Consider the following 15,652-nt stretch of genomic DNA (forward strand, 5'->3'; position numbering starts at 1 on the left):
TTTCGTCATTAAGACCTCAAAATGCTTTTTCAAAGCTTCGAGTTGGGCCTTAACACTATCATCTTCTCGAAGTTGATAGATCCCAGATGGTTTGTGTCAGTTGGTGCTATCAGTAGCACTTGGACCAGTCCAGGTGTGAGATTTTTTTTGCAGTTTCTTCAAGATATTCAAGAGCATCGTCAGGCTTTTTTTCGAGGAATTCACCATTGTATAGCATTTCTACAAACTAGCGCTCACGACTCATGAGGCTTTCATAGAAGTAACTGACCAAACACCAGTTCTCATAGCCATGGTGCGGGCACTGATTTAACAGATCTTTGAATCTTTTCCAGACTTGATAGAACGTTTCATTGTCCTTTTGGGAGAATGTGAAAATCTGTCGTTTTAGACTGTTGGTCTTATGGCTAGGGAAGTGTTTCAGAAAGAAGGATTTGGTCATCTCCTCCCATGTTCCAATAGACCTATGTCTCAAAGAGTATAACCAACTTTTGGCTTTGTCCTTCAAGGAGAAAGGGAAGAACTTCAGTCGCACAAAATCAACATTTTCGACTCGGTTATAGAACGTGGCTACTACCTCCTCGAATTCTCTGATATACACGTATGGGCTTTCATTTTCCATTCCATGAAATGTGGGCAAGAGTTGAATCATGCTATGTTTAAAGTCTAATGATGGCATATTATGAGGGAAGATGATGCATGAAGGTGTGGAAGTGCGAGTAGGATGGAGGTAGTCATTGAGAGTTCTTGGTTGGATTTCATCATTGTGAGCCATTACGAATGGATGATTATCAGCTAAAGTTTGTGGAGAAGCAAGATTGGTGGAAGGAGTGGTGGATGAATTGGAAGAAGTGTCACTAGAAGTTTCATGATGATTCATTCACTCTCGGAAATCAGAATTAGACTTTTTTTTATTTTATTATTTTTTAAAACTTGTTCCCAGGTAGATTTGGAGGTTTTTGGTTGATCTCCAACGCCTTACTAGAACTCCCCGATGTTTCTGAGTATGTATGGTAGATCACAAGTTAAACCTTTTCGACCAAACAACCTTTAAGCAGAGTGAAATTGCTTATTTTGACCAAACAAGCTTGGTTTTCTTATAGTAATAAGTTCAACAATGTAATAGTGCAAAGGTATATGTTCGAAATGTTCCTAGGCTGATTGGGAAGGTTGCCAAGGTACCGCTTTAGACCCACACTTGCCTAGACAGAACTCCCCGAGGTTCCCAGGTAAGTATGGAGGGTAATGCTATCACAAACTTTATTTAACAATTAATCTTTCTAGATAGAACAATATTAGTTTCCACCGTTTGTAATATTACACAATTATTCTCAATACTAAGCGTTTTATGATTGAAATGTTATGAACAATTTTATGCAATTTTTTTTTTTTTGGAAAACCTAAGTTCTAAGGAAGACTAAGGCAAAGAAAAAGAAAAGCCTAAACTAAGGAACCTAAAGTAACAAAATAATCAACACAAAAACAAAGTAAAGAAAAGAGAATTGAAATGAAGATAAAATAACAAGTTTAATCTCTTTTTTTTCAAATATTTATTAAACTAAAAAAATAAAAAGAAATTAAGAAAGATAAATTGAATAAAAATTAACTAATATATATATATATATTTATATGATTCTTTTTTTTAACAAAAAGAAAGGAAAAGAAAAAAAAAATATATATTTTCTTGCATTTTTTTTACCATTTTTTTTTGTTTTTTTATAGATATATATGGATATTTATATATATATATAATTTTTTTTTGTTTTACCGAAAGAAAAAAAAAAGAAAGGAAATATATATAAATAATTTTTTTTAGTTTTTTCGTTTTTATGATTTTTTTGTTTTTTTAATAATAATCAAATTAACTAAAAATTAGTAAAATAAAAAAAATTTAAAAAAACTATACTAACACAATATTCATACCAACAAAAATGCAAATAAAGTTACTAACATTGTGGTAAAAATTTCACTAAACCTTTGAAAACTACCTCCCCGGCAACGGCGCAAAAATTTGTTTAACGCCCAAAATGTGACTACCACTAATCGGTAGTTGTAGTAAAACCAGGCAGTCAATCCACAAGGAGGTAACCTAAAACCAAAATATTAGTAGAAAATAACACAAAAAGTTAGTAGCATGAAAGAAATAAAAATGGAGATGAAAATAGATTTGTGATTTTTGTGTTCCTAAGTCGGCCTTAAATGTATTTTGAGATGTAAACTATTTTCTAAACAGTATTTGGGATCCCAAATGTATAACTATTTACGTTTTGAATGAATGACCACATTTTTATATTAAATGCCTTTAAACAACTTTTATTATATTTTAGCTACACTTTTAACCTAAAACCTCGATTAGCGAGCTAAAATCACATTTTTAACTCACTTAGTAGTGACTCTAAGGAAGTAGGGCATTACAACTTGGTATCAGAGGGAGCTAAGGTTTATGGTTCCTAGAGATTGACTGAACATGTACACTCGCTGCCAATGACAAGCTTGACTCAGGGTTGGTTGGTAATTATTGAGTTATATGCTTGATTGTTTATTAAAGTGCCCTGTTTGTCTAATCATGGATCATTGTCCTCCTGTTGGGTGACCTCGTTATCTCCTTCTTGAGGTTCTTCCACCCCATGGGTAACCTCCAATGTCTGGGGCTCCTCTCCTTCCTCGACTATGACCATTGCATGCTGCCTTGATTGTCATTTTCCCTTCATGGCAATGTTGTCGCATTCTCTAGCAGCGAGCTACTCTCTTATCATGGTACATATACCTAAAGTTGAGGGATTCATCGACAGGTGTCGAATCGAGGTGACGACCTCAAAAACCACCAGTGTGGGTCATCCCAAAATGGCGTTATATGTTGTCGGACAATTGATTACGATGAACTCGAGTATTTTGGAAACATCTCGCATATCATCCCCTAGTGTAACTACCAATATGATTGTCCCTATGGCTGTTGTTCCTTCTCCTGAGAATCCATATAATATCATTGAGGTCACCTTAAGATCGGTTACAGAAAATCCCATCTTTTCTTGGGTGGACCTGAATAACATATTTACTAAGCTCCCATTATCAATCAATATCATGTGTACCTTTTAGTTGGCAAGCTGAACGGTTACAACCAGCAGGTCATTATGTGGGAACTTAAAATGGCTGGCGTCCTCTTCCATGAAAATTATTGGTTGTTTTTCCAACCAATGTTGTTTTGATAACCGTTGCTCTGGGATAAATTTAGAGTCGTTGTGGGTTTTTAGCTCCTGTATATATCTCTTTTAGGCTCCATTGCTCGCATAAGCCAAATGAGGTCCTTTACCAATAGTGGTTATATCTCCTCCTACTATTGGAGGAGGGTCAACTTGGTTCCTCTGATCTATTTGAGCTCTAGGCTGACCTATCGGAGTGCCTTGTGTTGGTCAAGAATTCTGCTCAGTTGATTGACTCGGAGCGACTCAGTTTCGGGCTTACTGGGCTAACGGTCCAGCCCAAATGAGAGTTTCGATCTCGTCCTTCAATTGTCGGAAATCATCAGTGTTATGGCCGATGTCATTGTGATATCGACAAAACTTAGAGGGATCTCTCTTCGCCCTCTGGTACCTTGATGGCTCTGGTTTCTTCCACGGAAGGCGATTAGAGTTCGCTAGGAAAATATGCTCCAGTGTATCTGTCAAGTCAGTGTAGGTGGCATAGATTGGCTTGAATTTTTCCTCGAGCTTGTTCTTCTTTGTGCCGCTCTGGTCGCCCTCGCCATTCCATTTCCTCTTATTGTTTCCCACCTGGTTATTCCGGGTAATAGGTTGAGTCGTAGCTGCAACATCTATCATCGCTCCAGCGGGCTGAATAGATACCTGGCTAGTTCCTACGATAGTAGATCGCGCCTCCTCCAAATTTATCTATTCCGTAGCCCAGAACGCTCTCTTGTACTCGGAAGAAAACTTCTTCCACGAGCTAATCAAATGTCTTTTGTATTTTCTTAACCACTATCTGGCAGGTCCGATCAGAGTTACGGGGAACAAGATACAACTTAGGCCAAACCTGACATTTTGGGCCATCATCAATGTATTGAATGTCCTGAGGGGGTCGTATGGATCTGAGTTTCCATCAAACACAGGCATGGTTGCCATCCTGAAGCCAACAGGAAACGGTGCTGCTGCAATGTTTGGGGTGAAAGGCTCGAGCTCCTCATCGGAATCACAATCATTAATTCCTTTTCCAGATAAAATCTTCTTCAACTACTCCTACATCGAGGCCAATCACTCGAGGGTCGGATCTTTGGTCTCTAGGTTTGTTGGAGGCTGTTCGCCAGCCCCCATCATATTGTACGCGTTATATGGGTTGTTTTCCCTCCAAGTTCAAGCTTGGTTAGGTGGGACATTCCCATTGTTGCGCACGATAGACGGACCTCCCTCATGCTGAGTATAACTCATATCATCATTGCGAGCAAGATGCATCCTTTGTGAATTCATATGGTCACGTAGATCAAGATGTGGATTGAAACGAGGACTTTGTACGAAACTCAGATGATTCCTCAAGTCACTTTCAGACCTGCCTCCACGTTGGTCCCTGTCCACTAAGTTCCATTAGCGAAACATATGACCCACGACTGAGATCAAGTACCTGGATTATTAGCATGAGGCCATGGCACGTAGATGTCTTCTGACGTGGGAGGATTCCTCCTACTATCCTCCCGAACTGAAGGATTTCTCTGTGGGCGCGGTGGTGTTGGATGTCTAACCAGTGATGGCAGGTGTCTTATCGACAAGGCTATCCTCGTCCCATCACGTCGTCCTAAATTAACTTGTCTTGGTTCTACCCCAATCTCCCGAGTCCTATGTGCCTGTGGTTCTGATCGCGATACATATAGATTCGTTGGGGTGTTTTTATCTCCGTGAATTTGTCTTAGCTCTCTCTGTTAGGCTATGGTGAACATTCCTTGGAATCTGTTCAGAAGGCACGGAGCTAGGGGTCGCAGTTCTGACCGATCAGCTAACATGGGGATGATGGTTCCTGTGATGATTAGAAGGCTAAGCACTTTGCTGATTTTGCTCTGAAGGAACAGAGCTCGGAGTTGCAGTTATGACAGGACGACTGGGATTGGGTCGGTTATTCCTAAGCGAACTATGGGACCCACTTTGCCTCTTTTCAAAATTGTCGTCAATTGCAATAGGGAATAACTGAGCCAGAACTTCCTCAATCTGCCTGTTAGACCGAGCGAGATGGCTCCTTAATTGGGCATTCTCTTTCTCAATGGCTGTTAAACATCCTAGATTAGGATTTGGTGGGAGTGACGCTGAACTCCCAGCATCGTCTTGGCCCACGTGTTGCTTTCCAGTGTGTTGCTGAACGTCTGGGCCTTTTTCAGTGGGAACAGTCATATGATGCGCCTCTTGCCCACCAGGCTGCTCCATTTCATTCTCGTTCATTGATCGAGTGACCACCATGATGAATGTTGAATGAAACTTGTAAAGGAGTAAGCACTAATGAGCTCTGAACAAAAGCACCAAATTGTTGACGCAATTTTTCACCAACCGTAGATTAAGAAATCCCACAAGAAAGATATTAATGCTCCTTTTTAAATCGTAATGAATTATATGAACAAATTCTCACACTCACAGTTTTACGTGGTTCAGTGGTTAAAATTCATCTAGTCCACGAGACAATATTATTAATCTCTTACAATTTATGCAGAGTTTTTGTATTACAAAATACTGTCCCCTTTCTAGTCCATTATCTCTGATATTTATAGTGGATATTCCCAGACAGGTTTGGGTAACCGTGTGCATAAATATGGTAAACAACCAATCAAGATAATTCCCATTTACATAGGGATACAATTTTCTATGGAAATTACTCCCGTTATATTGGGCAATAAATGTGTAATACAACCTTGACATTAATGAACGTATAAGGGACCTCCAAGTCTTTCGGGATCCTTCACTGTGCGTCATGACCAGGTTCCCACGAGCTGAACATCTTTATCGAACTGGTGATCAAAGAGTGTACGAACTTTAGTTTGGATTAAATTTAGAGCATCCTAAAGGTGATCTGGCCATTACATGTCTCGAGCTAGATTATTGTCCTGAGAGGCAATCTGGAGATTATCCACATGTCACATTGCCAAGTCCTAACTTGAGCTACTCACATCAACGTTAGCTAGATGTTCTACTCGCCTGGTTTTCCATGTGTTTATCTGATAGTTGTACCCCTAGCTGAACGATTGAGTTCACACTTATTTTCGGGTACAACAATCTTAAGTTTAAATAATTATTTGAATTTGATTATTTAATTATTTAAATTCAACTAATTTAAAAAGACGACAAAATAGTTATTTAATTAAAGTTAGTTTTAATTGAGTAAATTAATTTGAAAGTTAGTTTCTAATTAATTAGTTGGGCCTAACAAATTCCTAAAGATTTGCAAGAAAACCTGAAAGAGAGGAGAAACATTCTTGGAATCTTGAAAACAAGTCATAGGATATTTTGAAATTTTATTTCTATTTTTTCAAAGGTTGTAAATTTAGAAATACCCAATAGTACTCAGTTCATCATTTATTGTTTATTTATTGTATTTGTTTAAATAAATGTTAATTATTGTTTGATTGATAACATGATCATGCATTAGTCAATTACATGCCATTCATGAAACCCCACACTATTTTCATTAATCATGCATCTTTTAGAAACATGATTATTTAGGATTGTCCTAATTGTTTAGGACAAATGAATTGCATGTAAACGACTAAGTATTAAATTAGTTAAAACTTGGTAACTCACACCATAATAAAGCCAATAGTTTTTATAGGCCTTTAAGTTAATAATCTTTATGTAAAAAGTATTTTAGAAAAGTTAGATGAATGGAATGGGTAATTATCTAGATCACATTAATTATAAAAATAGGCTTTTTTATCATTAAATGTATTTTGTAATTAATTACATTCACAGGTTATTAATAAAATATTAATTAATTTGGAACTAATTGATTAGTTTAATAAAACACATTATTTCTAAAATAGTAAATGGGAGAAGGCGAACATCTCAATGTGACCTATGGTCTCCATTATTAGTACAACACCGTGAGATATGAATAGGTCCTCGAGGCGGCTTTGTTTTTGTCCCCCTAAGGAAGGTTTCTAGATATATTAATATTAAGGTTGGCTTCTTACGAAGATAGGAAGGAGTGATGTATTTTAGGCTTGACCGACCCTAAGGCGACGCTCTATAAGTTAAGTCATGAATTCCAAAATTATGGGTTACACCTACAAAGATACAACTAAGCTTTTGCAGTGGATAATTGCATCTTGACGAAACCAGCGGTACTTTATTTTTAAAAGAGAAAATAAAGAGTTATTTTGAGCTTTAAAATATAAAGATAAGATTGTCTTATAAGCTATCTCAATTTAAGTTGACCAACCCTAAGGCGACACTTTATTTGTTAGGTAGTTTTATCGTGGAAAAGTAATTGTTTATTTATGTGTTTTAATTGTGCATTCATACATCATATTTACTTTCTGAATAATTGATATTTTTTCCAATAGTAATATTATTGTATTTTATTTATTTTCAGTCATAACATGTTGACAACCAATTATTTTCCTATAATGTGCTCGGTGATGCATCAAATGATTGATGATCATATAAGTAAAGTGAAACTAACTGAAAAAAATGAAAGAGGATGGATAAATTAAACTTTTTTTGTTTTTCAGGCTAAAAAACTTAAACATATCTATAATGAAAAATGGCTTCCTCCTGTACCATCATGGGATGCAAGGAAAGAGGAACATGAAAAATATGCTAATTCGAGAGATTTTACATTCTTAATACCATGGAAGAAAAGCTAAGGAAAAATTTCGAACTCATTGAATATGCTCGTGAAATGTGGGATGTTGTCTATGAGGATATACAGACAAGACTGCAATCACGAAAAATGTAGTTATGGTTTTCCTTTACCTTAGACTTAATAGTGGATTAAAACATATAACATTCTGAATCTTTGATTTGGAAACCACTAAACATATTTTATTCTTCTTCACAGACACTTGAGCAATCAAGAGGAACTTGCAGATAAAGACAAAAAGGGAAAAATGAAGAGAGAGAAAGCATCTAGTTCAAGAAAGCATTGAGGAAAGTCCTTTTTTAAAATTCTTTAGTTATTATTAAAAGAAAAAGTTATTGTTGTTTGAACAATGTCTTAGTTTGTTTCTTTTAGTATATTGAATTTTATTGCATGTATTAACTTTTGAATATTATATTTATGATTTGATCTTAATTTTTCTTTAGACATGCAATTGAATATTCAGACTTTTAAAACACTTTTATGAAAATTGAACAAACGCTTAATAACTCAGAATGATTCAAAGTAGCAAAACCTCAAAGAAACAAAGGACAAAAAGTTTTAAAGGAGGATGAAACATATCTTTGGCATCTTAGACATTATCATATAGGTCTAGAGAGGATAAACCGGTTAACAAAAGATGGACCTTTGAGAGAACTAAGAGTTGGAGCTCTTCTAGTTTGTGAATCTTGCTATAAGGAAAAATAACCAAACGTCCTTTCTCAGCGAAACGCAATAGAGCTAAAGAATCTTTGCAGCTTGTACACAGCGATGTCTGTGGTCCAATCAATGTACAAGTAAGAGGTGGGTGTGAGTATTTGGTAACTTTTATTGACGATTACTCATGTTATGGTCATACTTAGGTAATACTTGTAAAACACTTCGACTTGATCGAGGTGGAGAATATTTCGATTTAGAATCAAAGATTTCTTCCTGAATCATGGTATTCTATTCCAACTCACAGTACTAGGAACGCCACAACACAATGGTGTTTCTGAAAGAAGAAATAGGACTTTGTTAGACATGGTCAGGTCTATGTTAAGCTATTCTTCACTTTCTCTCTCATTCTGGGGATATGCACTTCAAAGGATGACTTACATTTTGAATGTAGTCCCATCTAAGACCATAAGAAAACGCCACTGGAACTGTGGAATGGAAACAAACCTAGTTTGAACCATTTCCGCATTTGGGGCTGTCCTGCTCATGTTCTTAGACCCAAATCAGGAAAACTTGATTCAAGGCCTGAAATGTGCATTTTTGTGGGCTACACTCCAGAAACAAGAGGCAGTTACTTCTATAGCCCCAACGACCAAAATGTATTTGTTTCAACAAATGCGACCTTCCTTGAACACGATTATATGACTAACTATAAACCTTGGAGCAAAGTAGTTTTGGAGGAAATCACAACTGATAAGATTCCATCACCTTCATCTTCATCATTAAATGATAAACGATAAACCAATGAAACCACTATTCCTGGAAAAGAAACCCTGGTGCAAAGTTGTAGTGGGGTGATTGTGAGACAACTTATTCGCTACGAACATGAGGCACATGTCCTTGTTTCTGATACAGACAAGGATGATCCATTAACTTTTAAAGAGGCAATGGATGATCCTAAAAAGGAGAAATGGCAAGAAGTGATGAACCAAGAAATGAAATCTATGAATTTCAATTCTCTCTGGGAACTTGTAGATCCATATGAAGATGTTAGGTCCATTGGGTGCAAATGGATATACAAGAAGAAAAGAGGTGCAGATGGGAAAGTGAAGACTTTCAAAGTAAGGCTAGTAGCCAAAGGCTACACTCAAATGAGAAGGTGTTGATTATGAAGAAACATTTTCTCTTGTGGCCATGCTTAAACCCATTCGCATCCTCTTATCCATAGATGCCACCTATGACTATGTGATATGGCAAATGGATGTCAAGACAACTTTTCTGAATGGCTATCTTGATGAAAGTATCTATATGGTACAACCAAAAGGGTTCATCAAGAATGGGGAAGATCAAAAGGTATGTAAGTTGCTAAAATCCATATATGGATTCAAGCAAGGATCTAGATCTTAGAATATCACCTTTGATGAAACAATTAAAACATATGGCTTTGAACAGAATGTCAACGAAGCATGTGTGTACAAATACATCAAAGAAAAAGTAGTATTTTTCCTAGTTATTTACATTGATGACATTCTCCTCATTGGCAATAATGTAGAGACATTGTCAAACGTGAAGAAGTGGTTGGCCGAAAAGTTCCAAATGAAAGATTTGGGTCAAGCGAGCTATGTTCTAGGAATCCAAATCCTAAGGGATAGGAAGAACAAGCTGTTAGCACTTTCTTGGGCTTAATATATCGATAAGGTGCTTGAAAGATTCTCTATGGAGAATTCCAATAAAGGTCATTTACTGACAGACATGGAATTACTCTCTAAGGAACAGTGTCCCGAGACACATCAGGAGGAAGAGGATATGAGAAAGTATCCTTATGCTTTTGCATTTGGTTGTCTAATGTATGCCATGTTGTGTATTAGACCCGACATATGCTATGCTGTAGGGATTATGAGTCGTTATCAATCAAATCCTAGTTTGGAACATTGGACTGCAGTAAGCACATTCTAAAGTATCTTAGGAGAACGAGAGGTTATATGCTTGTATATTCAGGGGTGATTTGAACCCTACGTGACACACTAATTTTGATTTCTAATAAGACAAAGACAGTCATAAGTCGACGTCTAAGTTAGTGTTAACACTTGGTGGAGAAGTTGTCGAATGGAGGAGTATTAAACAATCTAGCATAGCAGATTTAGCCATGGAAGCCGAATACATAGTGGCTTGTGAAGCGGCTAAGAAGGTGGTTTGGTTGTGAAAGTTCTACACTGATTTGGAAGTAGTTCCACATATGGATAAGCTACTAATCCTATAGTGTTATAATAGTAAAGCAATAGCTAACTCCAAGGAACCGAGAATCCACAAGAGAGAAAATCATATAGAAAGGAGCTACCATCTGGTTAGAGAGATTTTACACTGAGGTGTTGTGACTGTTATGAAGACAGCGCCGTAATAGAACCTAGCTGACCCGTTTACCAAGACACTTCCTACAAAGTCGTTTATGGGTCATGTATACAACATGGGATTAAGGGAGATGCCTCACTTTCTTTGAGGGAAAGTGGGAGATTGTTAGGATTAATGCCCTAAAAGCATGTTAAGACATTTTATTGAATTAAATAAAACAAACAATTTTATTATATATTTGAATATTATAATTATTGTTTGAATTAATTATATGATAATATCAAGAAAATCCCTTATTCATTCATGAGAATATGATCTTGTATTAGTATGAGAGAATTAAGATCATATATAATGAATAAAATAGTCAGTAACATATTAAAGTAAGGAATCTTTAATGAATGGTTATTGGTGCGGTTTACTAAGCATACGGGATGCAAGTGATCTAGATTCAGATTACTGATATGGATATACATCTTAGTAAATGTGTTGAATATAATAGAGATTATATATGACATGAACGATAAGAATTAATTATCTTTATAAACTTGTCGTTTGACATAAAGATTTGATTCTTATCATAATAGATGATCATTTGTAGATCAGTCTAAATCCTAAGTATTCATGAACTTCTGTTTGTGTTTATTGGATCTTTTGATTCACTCGTTAAGGTTTCTTTGAATAATGAGGCTAATGACTTTTGTTTTGGAGATTCAATATCATGACTGGCTAGGACAGAACTACATTTATTGATTATATCAATGACTACAAGAGAAAGCTCTGTAAATATAACTCTATAAATACTTAGAGCGCAATTCCATCTCTATAGTGGAGTAATCATTAATTAATAAATAAGATTATTGGGTTAAAGAGTTTAATTAATAATCTAGTTTATTGGAGCTTCGTATTATAGGTCCATGGTCCCCAGATCACCTCTGTCCTACACTATCAAGGGTAATGATGTCAAAAGAAAGATTTGTAGAGACAAGGACTTAATTGCAAAGGAATTAATTTTCCAAGGCAATGAAATAATTATGTGATAGTTATGGACAATTGATTAATTATGAATGAATTAATTATTTAACTATATAGTTTTTATTTTGAAAAACTATAGGTCAAAATAACTATTATTCTTGTTTGGATTAATATATAAAGATAGATTAATAATTTTCTTATTTAAAATAAGACATTTATTTAATTATTTAAAACTGATATTTTAAGATAAAGTTAATTTTGTATTAACTAACATTTATTTTGGGATAAATATATTGTCTTAAATATTAATTAAATAAACAAATAAGAAAATTAGGGAAAACCCTAATGTGGCTCACGCCACTCACTGTATTGCATAGTGTTTACCCGAGAAACGGCTGTTGATGACGTGGCAAGGATTTCTCACGCGTGGTTGACACGTGGCGGAAGTGCTGTTCGACTATCGACCAGAGACACATCACTTCGTTAAGCTTACTATTAAATGCGACCAGGCTGGTCGTATAATTTGATTTATTTCCTTCTAAGATTGTAATCCTATAATAATTGCATTGAATATTTCCTCTTATTTACCTTGATACGCGGTTATTAAGGAAAGTTAAGGCCCGTTGGCCCATGTAACCCTCCTTGAGCCTATAAATATGCATGAAATAACTCAAGGAGAGGAATTTTTCGCTGAATCTTTTTCCAGAGTATTGAGAGAAAGAGAGCTATAGTGTGATTATCCATCGTTTTATTGTTACAATCCCAAGGTTTGTGAAACTCAAGAACCCTAGTTCTTTGATCACGACTTTGAGATTCAATATTAATAATAGCACTAAGTGGACGTAGGTCATTACTATTCTTTGGGGTCGAACCACTATAAATCCTTGGTGTTTCCTTCTTTACCATTAGGTTAAACTCTTAATTGTCGTCTTATCTTTTGTCGTATATTTGACTCCGTGTGGTTGGACAAATCGAGGGTCAACATTTTGGTGCTTTCATTGAGAGCTTGAAGAAAAACTTTAAGAGGATCTAATGGTGAAAACATCCAAGAAGACTGGACAGGCTGCTGGCGCGGCACCATCCCAACCTCCTCCCCCAAATGTGGCAGAGAATGAACCACATTTGGAGTTTGAAGAGGAGGAGTTAGATTATGAAACGCTGAGGGCAACGCTAGGGGTGTTGCAGGATGAGTTGGCTAATCTGAGGGCCAATCAGGAGAATGCTGTGGAGACAACGGCACTACAGCAAAGAGAAATAGAATGCCAGCGCTAGGAGCTGAGTGAGTGGCAGGCAGAAATGGATCATCGGCAGAGGGATGCCATGGCCGCTCTTGAAGCAGCCATCCAATTGGCTCGAAGTTAGGCTGCGCCAGCCTCCCAGCTAGATCAACCGCTGAATGTGCCACCTCAAAGAGGTCCCAATCCTAGCCCTCCACTCTAGCCGACAAGCCCTCAAAGGCTGGATCAGCCGCCTGTGGCTCAGGATGATGTCCCACCTAGGGATCCTGAGCAGCAGCCTCCATCTCAGGCTGGTCGAGGCAATCCCGAGCGCCCGAGGCAGAATAGGGTCGGGCAACCGCCCTGGAGCCCTAGACGCCTAGGGGATGAAGGACTGAATCTACCGAGCAGGAGGGGCACCCCCTTTGTACAGAGGATTGCTGCCGCTGAAACCCCCAGTAAGTTCAAGATGCCAACATTGCCAAACTTTGACGGGTACGGAGACCCGGTATCCGCTGCTGGATCTTCCCTCCTGCTAGTATAGTATCTTGGGAGATGTTCTTTAAGTAATTTTACGGAAAATTCTACGCGGGTCGCGTACACCCCACAAAGGCCATCCAGCTGGTCGAGATACGCTAGAAGAAGGGAGAGCCCTTAAAAGAATATGTCCAATGCTTCATGCGAGCAGCAGCTAGAGCCAAGACAATGGGCGATGAAGGTAAGATGATGGCTCTAACTGCTGGGGTTAGGCGCCATTCGCCCCTCTAGAGTAGCCTCAGAAAGAATGGGGTAAGATGTACCCAGGAGTTTTTGGATCAGGTTGATCGATATATCAAGCTCGAGGACGCGATTTCCAATGGAGGGAAATCACCAACAAAAGACAAGGGACCGAAGGAAGAACCCGCCAAAGCCGCCAACAGGTCGGAAAAACCTAATGGCAATGTCAAGGGCAACGGGAATGGCAATGGTAGGAATGGTAGAAAATGGGCGAACAATGAACCCTTAGCTTCTGAGAGTAAACACCCCAAAGGCAGTCGATACGAGCTGAGATTCACCAACTACTCGACCCTTGTCGAAAGCCGAGGAAGTCTACCAGGCGACCAGCTCAAGTGTGCCTTACAAACGACCCGCAGCTATAAGGAAAGATATCTCCGAGAGAGATACGATGAAGTTCTGTCGTTTTCACAACGACTATGGGCACGACACTAATGAATGTAACCAGTTGAAAGATGAGATTGAGTTCCTGATCAGGTAGGGACATTTAAGAAGATATGTGCGAGTCGCAGGAGGGCCTCAGCGAGAGGATCAAGGTGGCAATGAGCAGGCACCTACACGCCACCTCTACAGCCAGCTCCTGTGGCAGGCACTTTACTCACCATTTGTGGAGGCCCACATCTTGTAGAAGACAGTGGGAAGGCAAGGGAACGATACGCTCGAACCCTACGCCACGACCAGGACATCGAGATGATGAGTGTGGAGGATTGAGCACCAAAGAAAGCTCGAACAAAGGAGGAATTGATAACCTTCTCTGAAGACGATGCCCAGCACGTACGATTCCCACACTCCGATCTGTTGGTCATAGACGTACAAATTGCCAACATGATGGTGAAGAGGGTGTTGGTCGACACAGGAAGTTCGGTCAACATCCTTTATGATTCTTCGCTGGAAAGAATGAAGCTCTTTGTCAAGGACCTGATGCTATGCAACCAAACCATCTATGGTTTTTTCGGTGAAGGGCTCTCCCCAATAGGGTCGATTAGGCTTCCAGTTACAGCAGGTACTGCACCTGATAATAGGACATTACTCACTGCTTTCATAGTAGTTGATTGTCCTTCAGCATACAATTTTGTAATTGGGAGACCAATTCTGGTCGACCTACGGGCCGTCACTTCAATATGGAACCTTGCCATGAAATTCCCGACAGACGTAGGGGTAGGTTACATATTGGGAAATCATCGGGAAGTTGGGGAGTGCTACAACACCTCGATCACCAAGGCAAAGAAGGGTGTATCGAGAGATGTTCCCAGAAAAGAGTTGCAAGTGGCAATTGATGCTCAGGCCCACTCAGGTGATAATGTCACCAAATAGGGCGTTGCCCAAAGTGAGGATAGAGACTTGGATCCTTGCTTTGGGGATTTTGAGGAAGAAATAAGACCCATCGAGGACCTTGAAGAGGTCCAATTCGATGAAGAAAATCTGACCAGGGTTGTGAAAGTCGGTAAAAACTTAGCGACAACAACAAAACAAGCACTGGTGGAGTTTTTAAGGAGGAACCAGGAAGTCTTCACCTGGTTGCACAAGGACATGGTCGAAATAGACCCTCCAGTCATCAGCCATGTCCTGAACATTGACAAGAGTTATCCACTGGTGCAACAGAAAAGAAGGTTGCTCGACAAAGATAGATCAAAGGCCTTAAAAGAAGAAGTCAAAAAGTTGAAGGAGAATGGGTTTATCAGGGTGGCGTGTTATCCATCGTGGGTCTCTAATCTCGTGCTAGTTCCCAAGCCAAATGGAAAATGGCGAACATGCATGGATTTCACAGACCTCAATAAAGCCTGCCCCAAGGATTGTTTCCCACTCCCTAGGATCGACTAACTGGTCGATGCCACTGCAGGGCATGAGATTCTCTCTTTTAT

The 15,652-nt window shown here is 38.4% G+C and overlaps 1 non-coding gene across 1 annotated transcript; it reads left to right on the forward strand.

Annotated features, from left to right (window-relative positions):
- The first annotated feature begins 284 nt into the window (after positions 1 to 284).
- Positions 285 to 391, forward strand: LOC133828358 (small nucleolar RNA R71). The gene has a single exon (XR_009890984.1). It is a non-coding gene; the product is annotated as a small nucleolar RNA R71 (small nucleolar RNA).
- Positions 392 to 15,652: the final 15,261 nt, after the last annotated feature.

Source organism: Humulus lupulus, chromosome 3 (genome assembly GCF_963169125.1).
Source record: "Humulus lupulus chromosome 3, drHumLupu1.1, whole genome shotgun sequence".
Lineage (NCBI taxonomy): Eukaryota > Viridiplantae > Streptophyta > Magnoliopsida > Rosales > Cannabaceae > Humulus > Humulus lupulus.